Raw genomic sequence first — 20,657 nt, forward strand, 5'->3', positions numbered from 1 at the left:
TTGCATTCAGGTGCAGCAAGCAATTAGTAAGATAAGTGGCATGTTGGCCTTTATTACAAGAGGATTAGAGCGCAAGAACAAAGAGGGCTTGCTACAATTACATAGGATATTGATGAGGGCAGGTCAGAAGTACTGTATATGAGGAAAGGTGCACTTGCCTGGGAGGCGGTACAGCAAAGGTTCACTAGATTTATACCTGGGAAGAGTGTGTTGTCCTCTGATGAGAGGCTGGGTAAATTGAGCCAATATTCTCTAGAATTTAGAAGAATGAAAAATGATCCCATTGAAAAATACAAGATCCTAAAGGTGCTTGACCAGGGAGACACTGAGAAGTTGTTTATCCTGGCAGAGGAATTTAGTAGCCTCAGATGATAAGTTCAATTATTAGGACTGAAATTAGGAAAAATTTCTTCACCCAACGGGTATTTTGAATCTTTGTAATTTGCAATACTAAAGCAAGCTCCATAATTATGTGTATTCAGACTGGGGTTGACAGATTTCTGGTGCCTCAGATGATGAAGAGATAAGGGGAGCAGATGTGAAATTGGGAGATGAGGCAGAAGATCTTATTGCATAGTGAAGTTAGTTTGAGGTGTCAAGTTGTCCACTTCTGCTCCTACTTATTGTCAAAAGTAGGCTTACATTACACTGCATTGAAGTTACTATAAAATCCCCTAGTCACCACTTTCTGGCTCCTGTTTGGGTACACAGAGGGAGAATTCAGGATGTCCAAATTACCTAACAGCAAGTCTTTCGGGACTTGTGGGAGGAAGCCAGAGCACCCGGAGGAAACCCAACAGACACGGGGAGAACATGCATACTCCGCACAGACAGTGACCCAAGCAGGAATCGAACCTGGGACCCTAGCGCTGTGAAGCAAACAGTGCTAACCACTTTTCATGTTCATATAGGTGGAAATAATTATTTGTATGTCAGCCATGGACTCTGCCTGTACTAGAGGATCTCCTTTTCAGTCTCTAATTGACCCCACCCTTCTTTTCTTTTTATGTCCTCGGGCATCTCAAGTGCTACAAAGCCAATTAATTCTTTTTGACATGTCGTCGCCATTGTTTTGTAGGCAAATGCAGCAGCCAATCAACACAAAGCCCCACAAACAGCAGTGAGATAATTGGCCAATTATTCTATTTTGTTGGTGTTGGTTGAACAATAAATGATTTGTCAGGACACCAGCCAAATCTAATATCCTTACATGAATTTTACAGCTTCAGGAATAAATAGACAGTGCCAAAATGTAATGCCTCATCTGAAAGACAGCAATTCTGACAATGTAGCACTCCTTCAGCATTGAACTGAAGTATCAGCTGAAGTCCTGGAATGAGGATTGAGCCCAGAACCTTCTGCTCAGAGGTGAGATCCAACCTTACACAATAGGTTCCTAATAACTTATATTTATAATGACAATGAAGGGAAATTTGCAAAGATGAATTCACTCCTCTGCATTTCAGTTGAGTAAATTTTCTAAGCCAGCATGGTATGCCACAGTGTTCTGAGCAAATGAAATTGGAATGCACTTATACATTATTTACTCACTGATCATGCAGCAAAATATCAGTTTCAGTGTGTAAATTTGTAGATTACAGGGCAAGAGACGAAGACATTTTTTTCTCTGCTGGGAGACGTTGTACTGTTTTGATCCTAGATACTTTTATTTCAATATTTTAAATTATTTTTAAAGGTTAATTCTTTGCAGGAGGTCTTATGGCACACTGGTTAGCATCGTTGCCTCTGAGCCTGATGGTTCGAACCCCACTCCAATGCTTGGTGGCCAAGCAAGGAAGGTGCGTTCATAATGTGGACCAACAGGTTGTGTATCAATCTGCAAATCCTTCCAACACATGCCAGTAGCAGGTGAATAGAGCAAGAGGGATTCCTGGTCAGCCATGTGATGGAAAGAAATTGGAGCCTCTGCCATCACTATTCATAGCTCCAGACAACAACCTGCATGTAAAAGTGCATGATGCCACAGCAACTCTAACTCCTTGAGGAGCCGGTGTGGATAAGGTGGGTGCTGACAGTACAGGATCTGACTCCTGTGGTGTTGGGTGTTCTGACACACAGATGAGCCAACACAGTTGCATATGGTACAACGCTTCTTTATTTAAACTTACTATTTACAGTTTGGTCTTTGCACTCTGCACGTGGGGGGCTCCCTGCTTGTGGTGTTTTAACAGCTCTTTCTTGCTCCCTTCTCCCCAGACCTACTGACCACCAGGTGTCGTGCTCATGCTTTTTATGTGGTTGGTGTTCTTGTCTGTGATTGGTTGTGGTGTTGTGTACTCTGATTTGCCTGTTAGTGTGTCCATCATGATGTGTGTGTTTGAATATCATGACATCCCCCCTTTTTACAAAGATATGTGCCTACGTGGTAATAAATATGATCGTGACGTGAGTGCATCTAAGAGTGTGTGTGTGTGTGTGCCGTGTGCAGCATGTGCATATGACGGAACTATGTACATGGGGCGATGTCGGGTGCGTCACATGAATCAAGTTGTACCATAGCATAACAGAAATGCGAACGAGAGAAGAAGAAAAAAAACTTGAACAGTTGTCCAGTCAGACGACATCTGGAACGATAAACAACAACAGGTTATCATGTAAAATTGTGCAACTTGTTAAACATATGAACTGTATTATAAGTCCAGTCTAATGGGCTTGCGACGAATTCGGGTTGACCGCCTCAAGGGTGGATCAAGAACCACCGGCTGCTGTGCAGGCATGGCCATGGGTGGCGATGGAAAGGGCGTGATGTGCGGCAGCTCCACAAAGTCATCCTCGGAAGCCTGTTGAGGATCTGGCGTGCTGTGTGGCTGTGAGCGTGGAAGTCGGCGAAGGGCGCGCCGATTGCGGCGACGCACGGAACCATCCGGCATGCGAACCAGGAACGAGCGGGGAGCCACTTGTCGGAGGACTTCGGCCGGTGCTGACCAGCCACCATACGGTTGATGGACGCGTACTTTGTCTCCGGAGGACAGGGGGGGCAGGTCCATCGCTCGTGTGTCGTACCGACCTTTCTGGCGATCATGCTGCAGTTGCATGTTCCGAAGAACCGCCTCATGGTCTGTTGTCGGTGCCAGGACGGAAGGTACCGTCGTCCTGAGGGAGCGACCCATTAGTAGCTGCGCTGGCGAGAGGCCCGTGGATAACGGGGCCGATCGATAGGCCAGCAAGGCAAGGTTAAAGTCCGATCCGACATCAGCCGCCTTGCACAGGAGCCGCTTGGCGATGTGGACACCCTTTTCAGCCTTCCCGTTCGATTGTGGATGCAGAGGGCTGGATGTCACATGAGTGAAACCATATGCTGCGGCAAAGGACGACCATTCACGGCTGGCAAAACAAGGTCCATTGTCTGACATGACAGTCCTTGGAATGCCATGGCGAGCAAACGTTTCCTTGCAGGCCCCAATGACTGCGGACGACGTCAGATCATGGAGAGGCATGACTTCCGGGTAGTTTGAGAAGTAGTCTATAATAACAATGTAATCTCTGCCGAGCGCGTGAAATAGGTCAACACCCACCTTCGCCCAGGGGGACGTCACCATCTCGTGTGGTAGAAGTGTTTCCGGAGGTTGCGCCGGCTGAAACCTCTGACAGGTTGTGCAGTTGAGCACCATGTTGGCTATGTCTTCATTAATACCCGGCCAATATACCGCCTCCCGGGCCCTTCGTCTGCATTTTTCGACGCCCAAGTGGCCTTCGTGTAGTTGATGAAGAATCATCTGGCGCACGCTGTGCGGAATAACGATCCTGTGCGATTTCATAAGGACCCCGTCTATATTGGTGAGATCATCTCGCACATTATAAAACTGGGGGCACTGCCCTTTTAGCCACCCTTCCGTCATGTGGCGCATCACTCGCTGCAGAAGGGGGTCAGTCGCCGTCTCTGCGCGTATGTGGGCCAGACTAGGATCATCAGCTGGCAGATTTGCTGCTGTCAGAGTCACGTGTGCCTCAATTTGACGCACGAACCCCTCTGCATCTGGTGGTGTGCTCACTGCTCGGGAAAGAGTGTCCGCCACGATGAGTTCCTTCCCCGGAGTGTAGATCAGTTCAAAATCGTACCTCCTGAGTTTAAGTAAGATGCGCTGGAGGCGAGGAGTCATGTCGTTCAGGTCTTTGTTAATGATGTTGACCAGGGGGCGGTGGTCAGTTTCGACCGTGAATCGTGGCAGGCCATACACATAGTCGTGGAACTTGTCCAGTCCAGTTAACAAGCCCAGGCATTCTTTTTCGATTTGCGCGTAGCGCTGTTCGGTAGGGGTCATGGCTCGTGAGGCATACGCAACCGGGGCCCATGATGACGTGCTGTCTTTTTGCAGGAGTACCGCTCCAATACCAGATTGGCTGGCGTCTGTTGAGATCTTTGTAGGGCGAGTCGTGTCAAAGAAGGCCAGCACTGGTGCCGTGACCAGTTTGTGCTTGAGCTCCTCCCATTCCCGCTGATGCGATTGGTGCCAGTTGAATTCCGTCGATTTTTTTACGAGATGGCGCATATTTGTTGTATGAGAAGCCAGGTTGGGAATGAACTTCCCAAGGAAGTTGACCATGCCCAGGAATCTTAAGACAGCCTTCTTGTCAGCCGGTCGTGGCATGGCTGTGATGGCGCTAACCTTGTCTGCATCGGGACGGACCCCGGACCTTGAGATGTGGTCCCCGAGGAATTTCAGCTCCGTCTGGCCGAAGGCACACTTCGCACGGTTGAGACGCAGGCCATTTTGTCGTATGCGGGTAAAGACACGTCGTAGACGATGCATGTGTTCCTGCGGAGTGGTGGACCAAATGATGATATCGTCCACATATACACGTACCCCTTCGATGCCTTCCATCATCTGCTCCATAATGCGGTGGAATACTTCAGATGCCGAAATGATGCCGAATGGCATCCGGTTGTAGCAGAATCTGCCAAAAGGGGTGTTGAATGTGCATAGTCTTCGGCTGGCCGGGTCCAGTTGGATCTGCCAGAATCCTTTGGACGCATCCAATTTCGTGAATATCTTGGCTCGCGCCATCTCGCTGGTGAGGTCTTCTCGTTTCGGGATGGGATAGTGTTCCCGCATGATGTTGTTATTCAGATCTTTTGGATCTATACATATACGGAGCTCGCCAGAGGGCTTCTTTACACAGACCATGGAGCTGACCCATGGCGTGGGCTCCGTGACCTTGGATAGGACCCCTTGGTCCTGAAGAATCTGCAGTTGTGCCTTGAGGCGGTCTTTGAGAGGCGCAGGAACCCTGCGAGGTGCGTGAACGACAGGGATGGCGTCCGGTCTGAGTCGAATCTTGTACGTGTGTGGCAATGTCCCCATGCCTTCAAAAACCTCCTGGTTGTGAGCGAGGAGGGAATGGAGATTTGCGTGGAACTCAGCATCCGGGAAGTCGGATATCTCATCTGGAGAGAGAGACATAATGCGCTGTACCAGGTGAAGGACCTTACACGCCTGTGCGCCCAGTAACGAGTCCTTTGATGAGCCAACAACTTCGAAGGGGAGTGTGGCCGTGTACCTCTTGTGAGTCACCTGTAGCTGGCAAGATCCTATGGACGGGATGACGTTCCCGTTATAGTCAACCATCTTAAGCCGGGATGGTGTGATGGGTGGCTTGACCTTCATGGCCTGGACTGCAGAGTAAGCAATCAGGTTGGCGGATGCGCCGGTGTCCAGGCGGAAGGCGACGCGCGATCGGTTGACCGTCAGGGTGGCACACCACTCATCGGCTGGATTGATGGCATTGACCTTGTTGACATCAATGACGGAAACTCGGAAGGCATCCTGGTCATCTGCATCACTTAACTGGAAGTCTTGATGCGTGGGCTGGACGGTCCTGACTCGTCTGCGAGGTTGTCGAGGATGCGCCGGATCCATGGGTTGAGCCACACGACAGCGGGCTGCGTAGTGGCCCATCGTGGCACATCTGTGGCACTGTCGGTTTTTTGCAGGACATTGCCCTTTTAAGTGTAGACCTCCACAATTGCTGCACGTCATGACGTCACGGCGTTCGTTGCGCCACTGCGCATGCGCAGTGCGATCTTGCGGTGGGCGCGCCTGCGCAGTGCGTCCCTCGTTGTGGCCGTTATTTTTGGCGTGCACCTGCGCGGGAGACCGCGAAAAGCGCGGGAAGCGGCCGCTGTCGTCCGGGCCGTGGGTCGGGAAGTAATCGACGGCCTGGATGCGTTCGACGTCGTGGGCAGCCTGGCTTGCCGATTCAACGGCTGGGGACCCCCTCCGTGCCAACTCGGACGCCTGAAATCGGGCAAAACGGCAGGTAGCATTTTCATGGAGGACACAGGCTTCCACAGCAGACGCTAAGGTGAGGCTTTTCATTTTAAGAAGCTGCTGGCGTAGGCCACTAGAGGCAACGCCAAAAACAATCTGGTCCCTGATCATGGACTCTGTAGTGGTGCCGTAACCGCAGGACTGCGCTAGAATCCGGAGGTGCGTCAAAAAGGGTTGAAAAAGCTCCTCCTTACCTTGCAGGCGTTGCTGAAAGATGTATCTTTCAAAACTTTCATTTACTTCAACTTGAAAGTGCTGGTCCAGTTTGAGGATGACCGTGTCATATTTGGCCTGGTTTTCGCCTTCTTCGAACACCAGTGAGTTAAAGACATCGGTTGCGTGCGGGCCTGCGTAGAAGAGGAGCATTGCAATCTTCGAGTCATCCGAGACATTCTGTTTTTCGGTGGCACGGATGTACAGGTCAAATCGCTGCCTGTAGAGCTTCCAGTTGGTGCCTAGGTTCCCTGTGACTTGCATCGGCTGCGGTTTGCCGGTGTGGTCCATGTCCAGAATGGCAGGTTAGTAGGCAGGTATCGATCCACTCCTGTACCATGTGGTGTTGGGTGTTCTGACACACAGATGAGCCAACACAGTTGCATATGGTACAACGCTTCTTTATTTAAACTTACTATTTACAGTTTGGTCTTTGCACTCTGCACGTAGGGGGCTCCCTGCTTGTGGTGTTTTAACAGCTCTTTCTTGCTCCCTTCTCCCCAGACCTACTGACCACCAGGTGTCGTGCTCGTGCTTTTTATGTGGTTGGTGTTCTTGTCTGTGATTGGTTGTGGTGTTGTGTACTCTGATTTGCCTGTTAGTGTGTCCATCATGATGTGTGTGTTTGAATATCATGACAACTCCCATTCCAGCTGGGATGGAGTTGGGACCACTCTCCTTGCCCTACCCATGGTGGAGATTGCAGGACTGAGGGTTGAGCCAGCTTTCTGGACAGAGAACTGAAGAAGCGGTTCTTTGCATCTCACAGCCTTAGACCATTTTCACTGACCCTGACATTTAGGTAACTTTTGCTAATGTATTCCTTTGACAGCATAGAACCATCCACAGCAAATCATAAAGGTCACAACCTAGTATCCAGGCAGAAGTCATGATGCTTTCATCCTCCAGCAATTCTTGTACCAGCTGTATTTCAGTCCCACAGCAAACCAAAAGGTGGTTATCTATTAATGATATGTCTTGTGACTCCAGTCTGTAACACATGCACATGTGTCACAAAATCAGCGAATTGTTATAGTGCAGAAGGAGGCTATTCAGCCGATCGTGTTGGCACTGTCTCACCAAATGAGCAATTCACTTCATGCCATTGTCTCACGTTCTCCACATAATCCTGCACATTCTTCCTCTTCAAATAACAGTCTAAATCCCTTTTTGAATGCTTTGATTGAACCTACCACCTGCACACTCTCGGACAGTGTAAGAGAACATCAATCTGCCTGCCTCAGATGCATTTGTGCGTGATAGTATCGGTAGGAGTGACCACTGCACAGTCTTTGTGAAGGCAAAGTCCCATCACATTGAGGATACCCTCTATTGTGTTTTGTGGCACTACTGACATAATTAATGGGATAGATTTGTAACAGATCTAGTAACTTGAGACTGGACATTCACGAAGCACTTTGGCCATCAGCAGCAGCAGATTTGTTCGCAACCACGATTTGTAACCTCATTACTCGGCACATTCTTCACTGTACCATTATCAACAAACCAGGGGATCAATCCTGGCTCAATGAAGAGTCCAGGAGCAGCATGAGGCATACCTAAAAATGAGATGTCACTCTGGTGAAGCTACAACACAGGTTACTTGCATGCCAAACAGCGTAAGCAACACGCGAAAGACAGGTCTAAGTGACCCTGCAACCAACGGATCAGATCTAAGCTCTGCAATTCTGCCATATCCAGCCGTGAATGGCGGTGGACAATTAAACAATTAACTGGAGGAGGAGGCTCCACAAATATCCCCATCCTCAATTATGGGGAGCCCAACACATTAGTGTAAAAGATAAGCTGAAGCATTTGCAACAACCTTCAGCCGGAAGTGCCGAGTGGATGATCCATTTCGGCCTCCTCTGCAAGTTCCCAGCATCACAGGTGTTAGTCTTCAGCCAATTCGATTTACTCCATGTGATATGAAGAAACAGCTGAAGCCACTGGATACTGTAAACACTCTGTCTCTTGAAAATATTCCTGTAATAGTACTGAAGCCTTGTGCTTCGGAACTTGCCACACCCCTAGCCAAGCTGTTCCAGTACAGCTACAATTCTGGCAATATGGAAAATTGCATCGGTATGGCCTGTACAATAACCTGCTCACTGACGCTCAGTTTGGGTTCCACCAACATCACTCAGCTCCTGACGGGCAGCACGGTAGCATTGTGGATAGCACAATTGCTTCACAGCCCCAGGGTCCCAGGTTCGATTCCCGGCTTGGGTCACTGTCTGTGCGGAGTCTGCATGTTCTCCCTGTGTGTGCGTGGGTTTCCTCCGGGTGCTCCGGTTTCCTCCCACAGTCAAAAGATGTGCAGTGAGGTGGATTGGCCATGCTAAATTTCCCTTAGTGTCCAAAATTACCCTTCGTGTTGGGTGGGGTTACTGGGTTATGGGGATAGGGTGGAGGTGTGGGTTTGTGTAGGGTGCTCTTTCCAAGAGCTGGTGCAGACTCGATGGGCCGAAAGGCTTCCTTCCCCACAGTAAATTCTATGATTCTATCTTCTGAATGTTAACATTGACCAAATTATCTCTTCGCTCCTCTTTGTTACTTCCAATGGACAATAAATTTTCGAAACTTTTTCCTGACTTAAAATTACCTCAAAAGAGCAAAACCCATGGACAGAATAGGTTCCATGCTACTTCCCCATTTAACAGGTTTTGATAATAGACTCTAATGTTTGACTATGAAATTTGATGCTTTTGTGGTTAGATTTGATACCCTGAGAGTGAAACTTTTGAGTGGAGCCCCAACAGTCAAAATGATACAGATAGTCTGTTGGAAGGAACAAGCGCAATGTAATTTTTTTCATTCATATTATGTCAGTGATCATCTTAGCATTCTCTCAAAGAAAACCCACTATATCCCCAGAGAAGCAAAAGAAGATCTAGTGAAGCCAATGCATCAGCTATATTCAATTTTAATGAATTCAGAAGTGCGTTGGGTGAACATTCTAATATATCTGTATTGAAATAAAACTCTTTGACCATGACCTTGAAGAGGCAAGTTCCAGGCTATCAGTCTAAGTTAAAAATGGATACTGAATTGTCGATATGGCACCAACGAAAATGATATACCAGCAAAGAAGAAAAGGAAAATGAAGATTGAGGATTCCCTGAAGGGTAGCAGCAATACCCTGCAAATTGATTGTTGACTGTTGGAAACTGCAGCTCTGCTGCACCACGACAGTAACAGTTGTATTCAACCACTGATTCTCTCCACTTTACACAAGTACCCTAGTAATAGCAGGTGAAGAACTTCCCACAAGGGCTAAATTCTGTTTTGGATGCTGATGTGTTGGGTGTTCTGGATCACATACAGGTCACCAACACTTGAAGACTGCAACATTATTTTATTTAAAGGTTAACTATTTAAACATACTTGAACTGTGGGTAAATACGATACTAACTTTAACTAAAGACCTTTGCCTTGTCCTAACCAGTTGATGCACTCAGCACATGGTGAATGTCTGTGTTGCAGGCTGTGAGCTCTGTGCTCCTAGCTAGCTGCTACTCAAATGAGTGGGAACTCTGATGCCCCCTGTCTTTATAGTGTGTGTGCTCTCACTGGTGATTGGCTGCGGTGTTGTGTATGTTGATTGGTCCCACTGTGTGTCCATCAGTGTGTGTCTGCACCATGATATACTGGTGTATATTATGACAGATGCCACTTGCTTTCTCTTGTGGTTGTCCATTAGAGGTATTGTCAACAGCTTTGAATCCACAAAGACATTGTTGTTATTTGTTCTGAGAACCCCTATTTGACTTGCACATTAAAGCATTTATATTTGAACAGTTATCAAATATGATTTAGGGTGGGTTTGAAACTTAATGTTTATTGCTTCTACAAAGAAAAAAATCATTAAAATTGGTAGGAAACAAAAGGTTGGAGGAAACAAAAACATTGTTGTCTGTGCCTTTTAGTTTTTTTCCATTTCCCTGGGTGAAATCATCGCTAAGTAAAGTCCATTGAATAAGAATTAATGCTTTTGTCTTCTGAGCAATTTTAGTTGCAGTCTTCAGCTGTTGCTGTTTTTCTTTTAATGATGTGTTATCCTCCATGGACCTGGTTTACAAATGTTGCTATATAAATTAAACCAGATACTGGTGCAGTTTAAACCCAAACTTTAACTTCTGTCCTGTAGTTGCTTCCATTTAAACAAATAATTGACAGTCACGATCTTCAGCTTCTTAAAGTCTTCAATATTCGTTGTTAACTTTGTGCAGGGAGCCTCCCTCTTAACTGTAGTAGAATAATCAGCTTGATGGTTGTGATTATGTTTACATTGCATCTTACTCCTAAGGGACTACCTGCAGCAAAATCATGGAGCATATTCAGCAAGAAATAATAAATAGGCGAGAGTCGGAATGGGTTCCGAAGATGGAGAGCTTTAAGAACAAGGTAGAGACTAGTTCACCAGAAACCCCGAGACATTTCAATACCATTTGCTGCAGTCTGATACTAATTGAGCTGGCCAGCTAAGGCAAACACTAGAATTTGTTAGCTGGCTGCATTTCAAGCTGAGGTATAGATCTCACCTGGGAGCTTGTGAGCAAGAACTGGAACAAAACACTCACCCTTATCAACTAAGCTGTTATTTTTCCAAGATTGTTCCCCACTGGAGATCAAAATGGTTATTGTGGGAAATAACAGTAAGTAGAGAATGAGATTTATTTTTGCAAACAGAACATTACGGGAAGAAGGTGGCATCACAAATTGCAGCACATCTGTTATTACAGTGCATTATTGTATTTGACTTGGCACTTAGTTTTTGAAGTTGGCACAATTAGGGCACATTAATCTGGCTGATTACCAATCCGATTGTAAAACAATAGTCTTTAGGTATCACATTTACATTAGGACACAGATGGACTCAGGTAGGAGTTTTGGACCAAAGTCGACAGTGTGCACTGTCCATCGCTTTGCAGGAATAAGGGGTGGGATTCTCCGAAACTGCAGCTAAGTGTTGACGCCGGCATAAATACTGGAACATTTCACGCCGGCGTCAATGGGCCCCTTGGCCCAGCGATTCACTGGGGCCAGCAGGGCGCTGGAGAGATCCGCGCATCTCCGGCTGCCGATACAGGGCCCTGCACTTCTGGCCACGGGTCCGCACATGCGCGCGGCGACTCCGCGCACAATGGCGGACCCAGAAAGCCGGCCTCAACAATATAGGCCCCCTCCAGATCACGCGCACCCGCCGATCGGTGGCCCCGATTGGAACCCTGGCCGTCCTGGAGGACCCCCCCATAACGGATACCTCTGGGCCCCCACCAGGGCGGCCGTTGCAGCCACCACTCCAAGTGCCCACCGGGTGGAACCATGATAGAACCACGCCAGCGGGAACTCGGCCAGCTGCCGCCTGAGAATCGCCGCGGGGCCTCTTTCAACGGCCCCCGACCCGCGCCGTGTCGACTGCGCTTGCACGACTGGCGGCGATTCTCTGGTCTGTGGGAAGGTGTCGGACCCGATCGTGGGTCTGGCGCCCCATTCTCCGCCATGCGCCGAGCGCGATTTCGGCGTGGAAGCTCGGAGAATCTTGTTGTTCTTTGTTCTTTGTAATCCCGGCCCACACCTTTGAAATTCAATATTGTAGGAGTTGCGGATATAATGAATATTAGCAACAGGTTCACTGGTGGTCGAGGAGAATTTGGCGAGAATGAAAATATCAGTTTCATGCTGTCATGAATTTCCCGATTTGAATCCTGCTAATGGTATGCAGATGAAGGAATGACCGGAATCTTCCACCCATACCCGATGCTCCGCGAAGCAGCAGGAAAATACACCAATCCAAAAGACGTCGGAATGGGTGAGGTCTTCTGGCTGTCCATGCCGGTAGAATCTTCCAGTCCACTGACGGCACACCCCCTCTGCTGGTTTCACATCAGCGTGGTATGGATTCAATGGGATATTAGAATGACATCAGCAGGGTGAGAAGGTCTTGCTGCCAACCAACAGCGTGTCACCTCCCACCGCCAAGAAACACAACGCGGGGAAGCCGAGAATCTAACTCGGTGTGGCATACAGATGGCGGGACTCACTTAAACATGCCTGGGGCTGCCCTCAGAGTTGGGAATGAAGATCACCAGCAACCCTGTATCCCGGAACACTACATCCCGGTTCATCGAGGAAATCCATCTTTCCTGAAGGTCCATCTCTTTCTCAGAAAGTCCATCATCTTCTTTCAATAGTGGGTTAATGATGTTCTGCGCCTTTTGAATAGGGCACATGGATACGATGGCGGATGATGTGCCATCAAGCCTACCATGCTACAATACAGCGCCAAACATCCGGTTGCATAATTAGTGAGGTTGCAGCTGGAATAGGTGGTGTGGTTTCCTGCTGACCTCCGCAATGGGAAGCACTCCATGTTCCCGTCCCTGCCACAGAACCTGGGCCCAGATGGGTGAAATCTGCCCATGGTATAGTCAGTGTCTCTCATTGCCTGGAAACATTTAGGCTCGTTTTTCTGTCAGCTGGATCTGTGTTAATGCTGCAATTTGAATTCTCCAGAATTAATGTCCTTCTTACCTACTATGTGAAGTACCCATCACCATTTCTGCCTAATAAGGTTACAGCAAAAAGAAAATTGCAACTGAAATGGAATGGGTATTTGGTGGAGATGGTCACAATGTGGGTGATGTGACTGATGTTGATCTTGCAGGATCTTCAGCAGGCAGCAATTTCCACCAAAGAGAAAGAAAAGAAGAATTATATTTTTATTGTGCCTTTCACAATCATCAGGGGCGCGATTCTCCGACCCCCCACCAGGTCAGAGAATCGCCGGGGGCCGGCGTGAATCCCGCCCCCGCCGTGTCGCGAATTCTCCGCCACCGGATATTCTCCGGCCCGCGATGGGCTGAGGTCCCGCCGCTGTCAACCCACGCCAGCTGGCGTGGATTGAACCACCTTTGGGACGGCGTGGACAGCGGCGCGGGCGGGCTCTGGGGTCCTGGGGGGGGCACGGGGCAATCTGGCCCCGGGGGGGTGCCCCCACGGTGGCCTGTCCCACGATCGGGGCCCACCGATCCGCGGGTGGGCCTGTGCCGTGGGGGCACTCTTTTCCTTCCACGTTCGCCATGGTCTCAACCATGGCGGAGGCGGAAGAGACCCCCTCCACTGTGTATGCGCCCGTGCATGTGCCGTCCGGCAAAGTCAGTTTCATGCCAGCTGGCGGGGCACCAAAGGCCTTTCCCGCCAGCTGGCGGGGCGGAAATCAGTCCGGCTCGGGCCAAGCCCCTCAAGGTGAGGGCTCGGCCCCTCAAGATGCAGAGACTTCCGCACCTTTGGGGCGGCGCGATACCGGACTGATTCGCGCCGTTTTTGCCGCCGGTCGGCGGACATCGCGCCGATATCGGAGAATCCCGCCCCAGAGGCCCGCCAACCGGCACGATTCCCGCCCCTGCCGAATATCCGGTGCCGGAGAATTCGGCAACCGGCGGGGGCGGGATTCACGCCAGCCCCCGGCGATTCTCCGACCCGGCGGGGGGTCGGAGAATCCCGCCCCTGATGCCTCAAAGCGCTTGACAGCAATTGAAGTATGGTCACTGTTCTAATGCCGGAAACGCAGCAGCAAGTTTGTGCACAAGAAACAGCAATGTGACAATGACTAGACAATGGGCGGCATTTTCTGTTCCGGAGTCACAGTGCTCCCACCAGTGGAGAAACCAGAGTGGTTCCCATTGGCACGAGGAGTGTCCCCGACATGCCATTCCATGGTACGCTGGGGTCTGCACTACAACTCAAGAGGGCTGGGCCCAAATCTCTCGGTCAAGTCTCCGACCTATGAGGTTAGAGCACTATTCTTAAAGGGTGCTCCGATGTCAATTAGCTGCTGCAGCTCTGCACCCCCCCCCCCCCCCCATTCCCCATATCGCAGGCAAGGTACCATCCCACCCTAATTTCTAGCAAAGCCACCCCTGTACAGAGTTCCCCTTCAGTCCCCCCATTCAGCACCCCCGTCATTCCTCCACACTCACCCTCCCCGATCAGCCCCTCCAGTACCCCCTCATTCCCATCTTCAGACCCTACCCTTTGGCAGTGCCAAGCTGGCACCTTGCAGTCTGAGCGGTGGCAAGGTGGTATGTACCCTCCCAACAATTGCTGCCAGGGTGTCGAGGGTGGGCTTCTTCCTGGGAGGTGGGGGTCAGGGGGGCTTGTGCAGTGCTGGAGGGGCTCAGGATAGGGTCTTCCCTAGGATGGGACTACTTTGGCAGCATTCCCCCATCTGCAACCTCCAAACCCATAGAACAATTATTGTGTAAAAAATAAAGCTTACCCATAATTTAGTGCAAGGTGTCCCATAATAAAGTGAAAATGTTGTCACCTGTACCCCATACCATTTGAACACTCATCATCGCATAAGTACACATCTCTAATAATTACAGAATCATAGAATTTACAGTGCAGAAGCAGGCCATTCCGCCCATCGAATCTAATGCAGCCCTTGAAAGAGCACCCTACTTAAGCCCATGCCTTCACCCTATCCCCAAAACCCAGCAACCCCACCTTACCTTTGGGCACTAAGAATGGCCAATCCACCTAACATGCACATTTTTGGACTGTGGGAGGAAACTGGATCACCCAGAGGAAACCCACGCAGGCACGGGAAGGAAGTGCAAACTCCACACAGACACTCACCCGAGGCCGGAATTGAATCCGGGTTCCTGGAGCAGTGAGGCAGCAGTGCTACCAACTGTGCCACCATGCCGTGTTATTATCTACACCACTAAACCCTTTAAACAGTAAGTCCGTATGTCCGATTGTAAGAAAAATGGTTTTCTCATAATAAAGTGAACGGCATCCCACCTGTCCCCCTAAACCTTTTAAAGGGTCTGTCAGTATGCCAAGTTTAAAGGTCTGTGAGATGAAGGTTGAAGCAATCCCTTTAAAGTGGTGGAAAGCTTTGGAGTGGTTTGCACACAGTCAAATTCATTGCTCTTTGAAGTATGGAAGTCGGTGTGTATGGCGAGGAGGCAGAGTACTTTGACCTGGATTGGGGCGGCATGGTAGCACAGTGGTTACCACTGTCACTTCACAGCTCCAGGGTCCCAGGTTCAATTTCCGGCTCCGGTCACTGTCTATGCAGAGTCTGCACGTTCTCCCCGTGTCTGCGTGGGTTTCCTCCGGGTGCTCCGGTTTCCTCCCATAGTCCAAAAATGCGCAGGTTAGGTGGATTGGCCATGTTAAATTGTCCTTAGTGTCCTAAAAAAGGTTAGGTGGTGTTACTGGGTTAGGGGATAGGGTGGAGGTGTGGTATTAAGTAGGGTACTCTTTCTGAGGGCTGGTGCAAACTCAATGGGCTGAATGGCCTCTTTTTGCACTGTACATTCTATGGTTCTATGGTTTACATTGAATTTCACACTCCATTACCTGCTAAAAGCATTGTGTCATGTGGGAGTACCTTTAAGAAATGGGTGTTCAGAAATGGGTATGTATATTGTCATGTGAGCATACTTTTAAGACATGGATGTTTAAGCAATGTTCCTTTAAGAAAACAGTGATGTCAGAGAGTGGGTAGGGCTGAGGTCAGGTCAGCCATTTTTGCAGTTTAGATTTTCAGGTTTTTAGTTTCAGTTTTAAAAAGAGCTAGGTGTGTGTCTGTGTTTGCAGTGAGCTGGATGTCTGCCATGAAAGATTATCTCTGGATCATTTGGGTGATTCAAACTTATGATAGTGAAGCCTTTAACCTGATGTGATTTTGTTGAAAGGTGTTAAGAAGGTGTTGGAAGTTTGAAGGAACATTTTAAAGAGTTATTTACTGTTGCAATATTTTCTGAGTTATCTTTGAAGTAAGGGGTGTTAAGAGATCCGATGTTTTTTTAAGATGTTAAGTTGAGTTCATGGAATAAACAGTGTTTTGTGTTTAAAAACCCACGTGTCCATAATTGTAATCCAACACCTAGGGAAAAGCCGTGTGCTCGGAAAAGCAACAAATCCATTAAAGGGAGAGGTTGGTTGAACTCCATGATACATTTTGGGGTTCTGAAAACGCCTCGCCCATAACAATTGGGGGCTCGTCCGGGATAAAAGTCTATCTATTGGATTGGCTTTTGTGAACTTAAAGACAGTGAAGGATTGTTGCTTTTCCGGTGTGGTATTTTAGTTTAAGTGGAGAGAGTGTTGTGAACAATGGCTCTTTCAGAGGCTCAGAAGATTTTGGGGGTGGAGAATGTCACACGTAGTACTTTACGGACAGAAACGAAAAGCAGACTGTTAGATCTGGCAAGAACATTGCAGTTAACATTACCTGACAAAATACGAAAAGATGAGGTAATTATAGCGGTGGTTAAGCATTTAAAGTTGCCTGAGATAGAGTTTGACTCATTGGAAATGGCAAAAATTCAGTTGCAAATTAAACAAATGGAACATGAGAATTAAAGCGGCTTAAATACGAGAGTGAGAGAGAGGAAAAAGAAAGAGAAAGAGAGAGAGAGGAAAAAGAAAAGGAGAGAGAAGAAAGAAGAAAAGAAAGAATAGCCCTAGCAGAACAAAAAGAAAAAGAAAGGGAGATACAGAACAGGGAAAAAGATAAAGAGAGGGAGTTTGAACTTCAGAAAATGGCCATGAAACATGACAATCAGTTAAAATTTGCAGACGTAAAGGGAAACGTACAGTTGGATGATAGTGATGAGGATAGTGAGAAAGAGCGTCATAGTCAAAGGCTTGGTTATTTAAATATGTTCAAGCATTGCCAAGGTTTGACGAGAAGGAAGTGGAAGCCTTTTTCATTTCATTTGAGAAGGTAGCTAAACAAATGAAATGGCCACAGGACATGTGGGTGTTACTGATTCAAACAAAGCTGGTAGGTAGAGCTAGTGAAGTGTTTGCATCAGTACCAGAGGAGGTATCTGGAACGTATGAGGAGGTGAAGAAATCCATCTTAAGTGCATATGAGTTAGTGCCTGAAGCTTACAGACAAATGTTTAGAAATTTAAGGAAAGAATTTGGTCAAACATGCATGGAGTTTGAAAGGCTCAGAGTAATTTTGATAGGTGGATAAGGGTCTTTGAAAATAGACCAAACATATGAAGCTCTCAGAGAGATTATACTTTTGGAGGAGTTTACAAATTCAATTCCTGATGTAGTGAGAACTCATGTGGAAGAACAGAGGGTTAAAACTGCGTGATTAGCAGCAGAAATGGCAGATGATTATGAATTAGTTCATAAATCAAAGATTGGTTTCTGACATCAGTTTCAGCCGGTGAGGGATAGAAACTCGGACATGAGAAATACTCAAGTGGTAAAGGTAAAGGTGATCTGATGGGAGACAATAAAGAGAGTGTACCTCAGATTAAAAAAGAAATCCAGGAGGGTGGAAACTAAATGAAAAGTTTCAAATGTTTTCACTGTAATAAACTAGGCCATGCAAAGTCAGTGTTGGTGGTTGAAGAAAAGCACTGGGAAGGCTGATGTGGTAAAACAGGATAAGACAGTGGGGTTTGTTAGAGTGGTAAAGGAAGGCCCAAGGAAAGTGAAGAAGGTCCAAACGATTGTACAGCCTGTTCAAGAAGTAATTGTTGAGAAGGTGCCAGATGTCCTTCAAGAATTTACTTGTGTGGGTAAAGTTTACTCATGTGTATCAGGAGGAGCAGGTAAGGAAGTCACAATTTTAAGAGATATAGGGGCTAGTCAATCTTTAATGGTAAGAGATGAGGAATTATGTAGTTTGGGAAGAATGTTGCCAGAAAAGATGGTGATATGTGGAATTCAGGGTGAGAGGAGTAGCGTTCCATCATATAAGGTAAGGTTGGAAAGTCCAGTGAAGAGTAGTGAAGTGGTAGTAGGAGCAATAGATAAACTATCTTGTCCAGGAATACAGTTTATCTTGGGTAATGATATAGCTGGATCGCAGGTGGGAGTGATCCCTACTGTGGTTGATAAGCCATTGGAAAATCAGTCAACTGAAGTGTTGAATGATGAATATCCTGGGATTTTTCTGGATTGTGTAGAAACAAGGTCGCAAAGTCACAGGTTAAGACAAGAGGAGAAATCAAAGAGTGAAGATGAAGTCGAAGTGCAATTATCAGAAACGATTTTTGATGGTTGAAAAAGAACAAGAACAGGTGGAGGATGAGGCGGATATTTTTAGTTCAGGAAAATTGGCGGAGTTACAACAGAAAGATGTAGTAATAAAACAGATATATCAGAAAGCATATACGGAAGAGGAATCTGAGAGTGTACGAGAGTGTTATTACCGTAAAAATGATGTCTTGATGAGAAAATGGAGACCTGTACATATGCAGGCGGATGAAAAGTGGGCAGAAGTTCATCAAGTAGTATTGCCGGTAGGGTATAGAAAGGAGGTGTTGCGAGTTGCACATGAGGTACCAGTTGGGAGGTCATTTGGGAATAAGGAAAACTCAAGCTAAAATCCAGAAACATTTTTATTGGCCTGGACTACATCAAGATGTAATTAAATTTTGTCAATCATGTCACACATGTCAAGTGATAGTGAAACCTCAAGCAGTGATAAAACCAGCCCCCTTAATACCCATTCCAGCATTTGAGGAACCTTTCACAATCGATTGTGTAGGACCGCTTCCTAAAACAAAAAGTGGCAATCAATATCTTTTGACTGTAATGGATGTGTCTACTAGGTTTCCAGAGGCCATTCCAGTACGTAATATTGCAGTTAAAAGGATTGTGGAGGAGTTACTTAAATTCTTTACTAGATATGGACTACCCACAGAAATTCAATCGGATCAAGGAACGAATTTTACTTCAAAGTTATTCAAAGAAGTTATGGATAGCTTAGGAATAAAACAATTTAAATCAACTGCGTACCATCCAGAATCACAGGGAGCGCTAGAAAGGTGGCATCAGACGTTAAAGACAATGTTGAGGGCGGATTGTCAAGATTATCCAGAGGATTGGGATAAAGGAATCCCATTCGTATTGTTTGCAATTAGGGATGCACCTAATGATTCTACCAAATTTAGTCCTTTTGAACTAATTTTTGGTCATGAGGTAAGAGGACCACTTAAATTGATTCAGGAAAAATTGGTGGGTGAGAAATCGGAAATTACACTATTGGATTACGTGTCAAATTTTAGGGAACAATTAAATAGAGCAGGTGAATTGGCTAGACAACATTTGAAAGTTGCACAAAATGTGATGAAACGGGTAGCGGACAAGAAATCCAAAGTTCGTAGTTTTGCCAGTGGGGATAAAGTTTTAGTATTGTTACCAGTGGTAGGGGAGCCTTTAAAAGCTAGGTTTTGTGGACCATATCAGATTGAAAGGAAATTAAGTAAGGTGAATTATGTGGTAAAAACACCAGATAGAAGGAAGCCTCGCCGAGTGTGTCATGTGAATATGCTTAAAAGGTACTTTGAAAGGGAAGAAGAGAAAAAGGAGGTTTTAATGATTCTAACTCAAAGTGACGAACCAAATCCAGATGACTGTGAATTTGACATACCTCAAATTAAATTGGAAAATGAGGATGTTCTTAAAAATTGGGATGAATTGTTAAGTTACCTTCCAGAGGAAAAACGAACTGACCTGAAAGAGTTATTGATATCACATGGGCAAGTTTGTAGAGATAAATTGGGAAGTACTAAAATGGCTACACATGATGTAGTTGTGAGTACCTTTAAGAAATGGGTGTTTATTACTACAGTGGTGTCAGAGAGTGGGTGGAGCTGGGCTGTCAGTTTTTTACTTTCGTTTCAGGCTGTTTGTTGCAGGGTGTGTTTTAGTTTAGTTTTCAGAGCTGGATAGCTGCAGTCACAGCCAGAAAGTGTGTGAATCTCTCTCTGTAATCTAAAGACTGTACATTGATCCTGGTGATTTAAAACTAATAACAGTAGTGACTTTAACCTGATGTGCTTCTGGTAAACGGTGTTTTAAGTCTTATGGATGTTTAAAGGAAAGCTTACGGATTACTTAGTGTTGTAGTCTTTGGGGGTTGTATTTGAATTAATGGTTGCTAAAATGTTCACTGTATGTTTTAAAAAGGTTAACTTGAGTTCATATAATTAACATTGTTTTGTTTAAAAAAATACTTTTTCTATTTTTGCTGTACCACACCTGTAGAGTGGGCCATGTGCTCCCCATACCACAATCTATTAAAAGTTGTGGGTCAGGTGGACTCCATGATACACTTTGGGGTTCTCTAAACCCTGGCACATAACAAATGTGATTGAC

At 46.7% G+C, this 20,657-nt stretch overlaps 1 protein-coding gene across 2 annotated transcripts in view; it reads left to right on the forward strand.

Annotated features, from left to right (window-relative positions):
* The window catches only part of LOC140428010 (interleukin-1 receptor accessory protein-like 1), a 2,037,829-nt gene that overhangs the window by 1,707,719 nt on the left and 309,453 nt on the right, over positions 1–20,657 (forward strand). The window lies entirely within an intron of this gene.

Source organism: Scyliorhinus torazame, chromosome 8 (genome assembly GCF_047496885.1).
Source record: "Scyliorhinus torazame isolate Kashiwa2021f chromosome 8, sScyTor2.1, whole genome shotgun sequence".
In the NCBI taxonomy this organism is placed as follows: domain Eukaryota; kingdom Metazoa; phylum Chordata; class Chondrichthyes; order Carcharhiniformes; family Scyliorhinidae; genus Scyliorhinus; species Scyliorhinus torazame.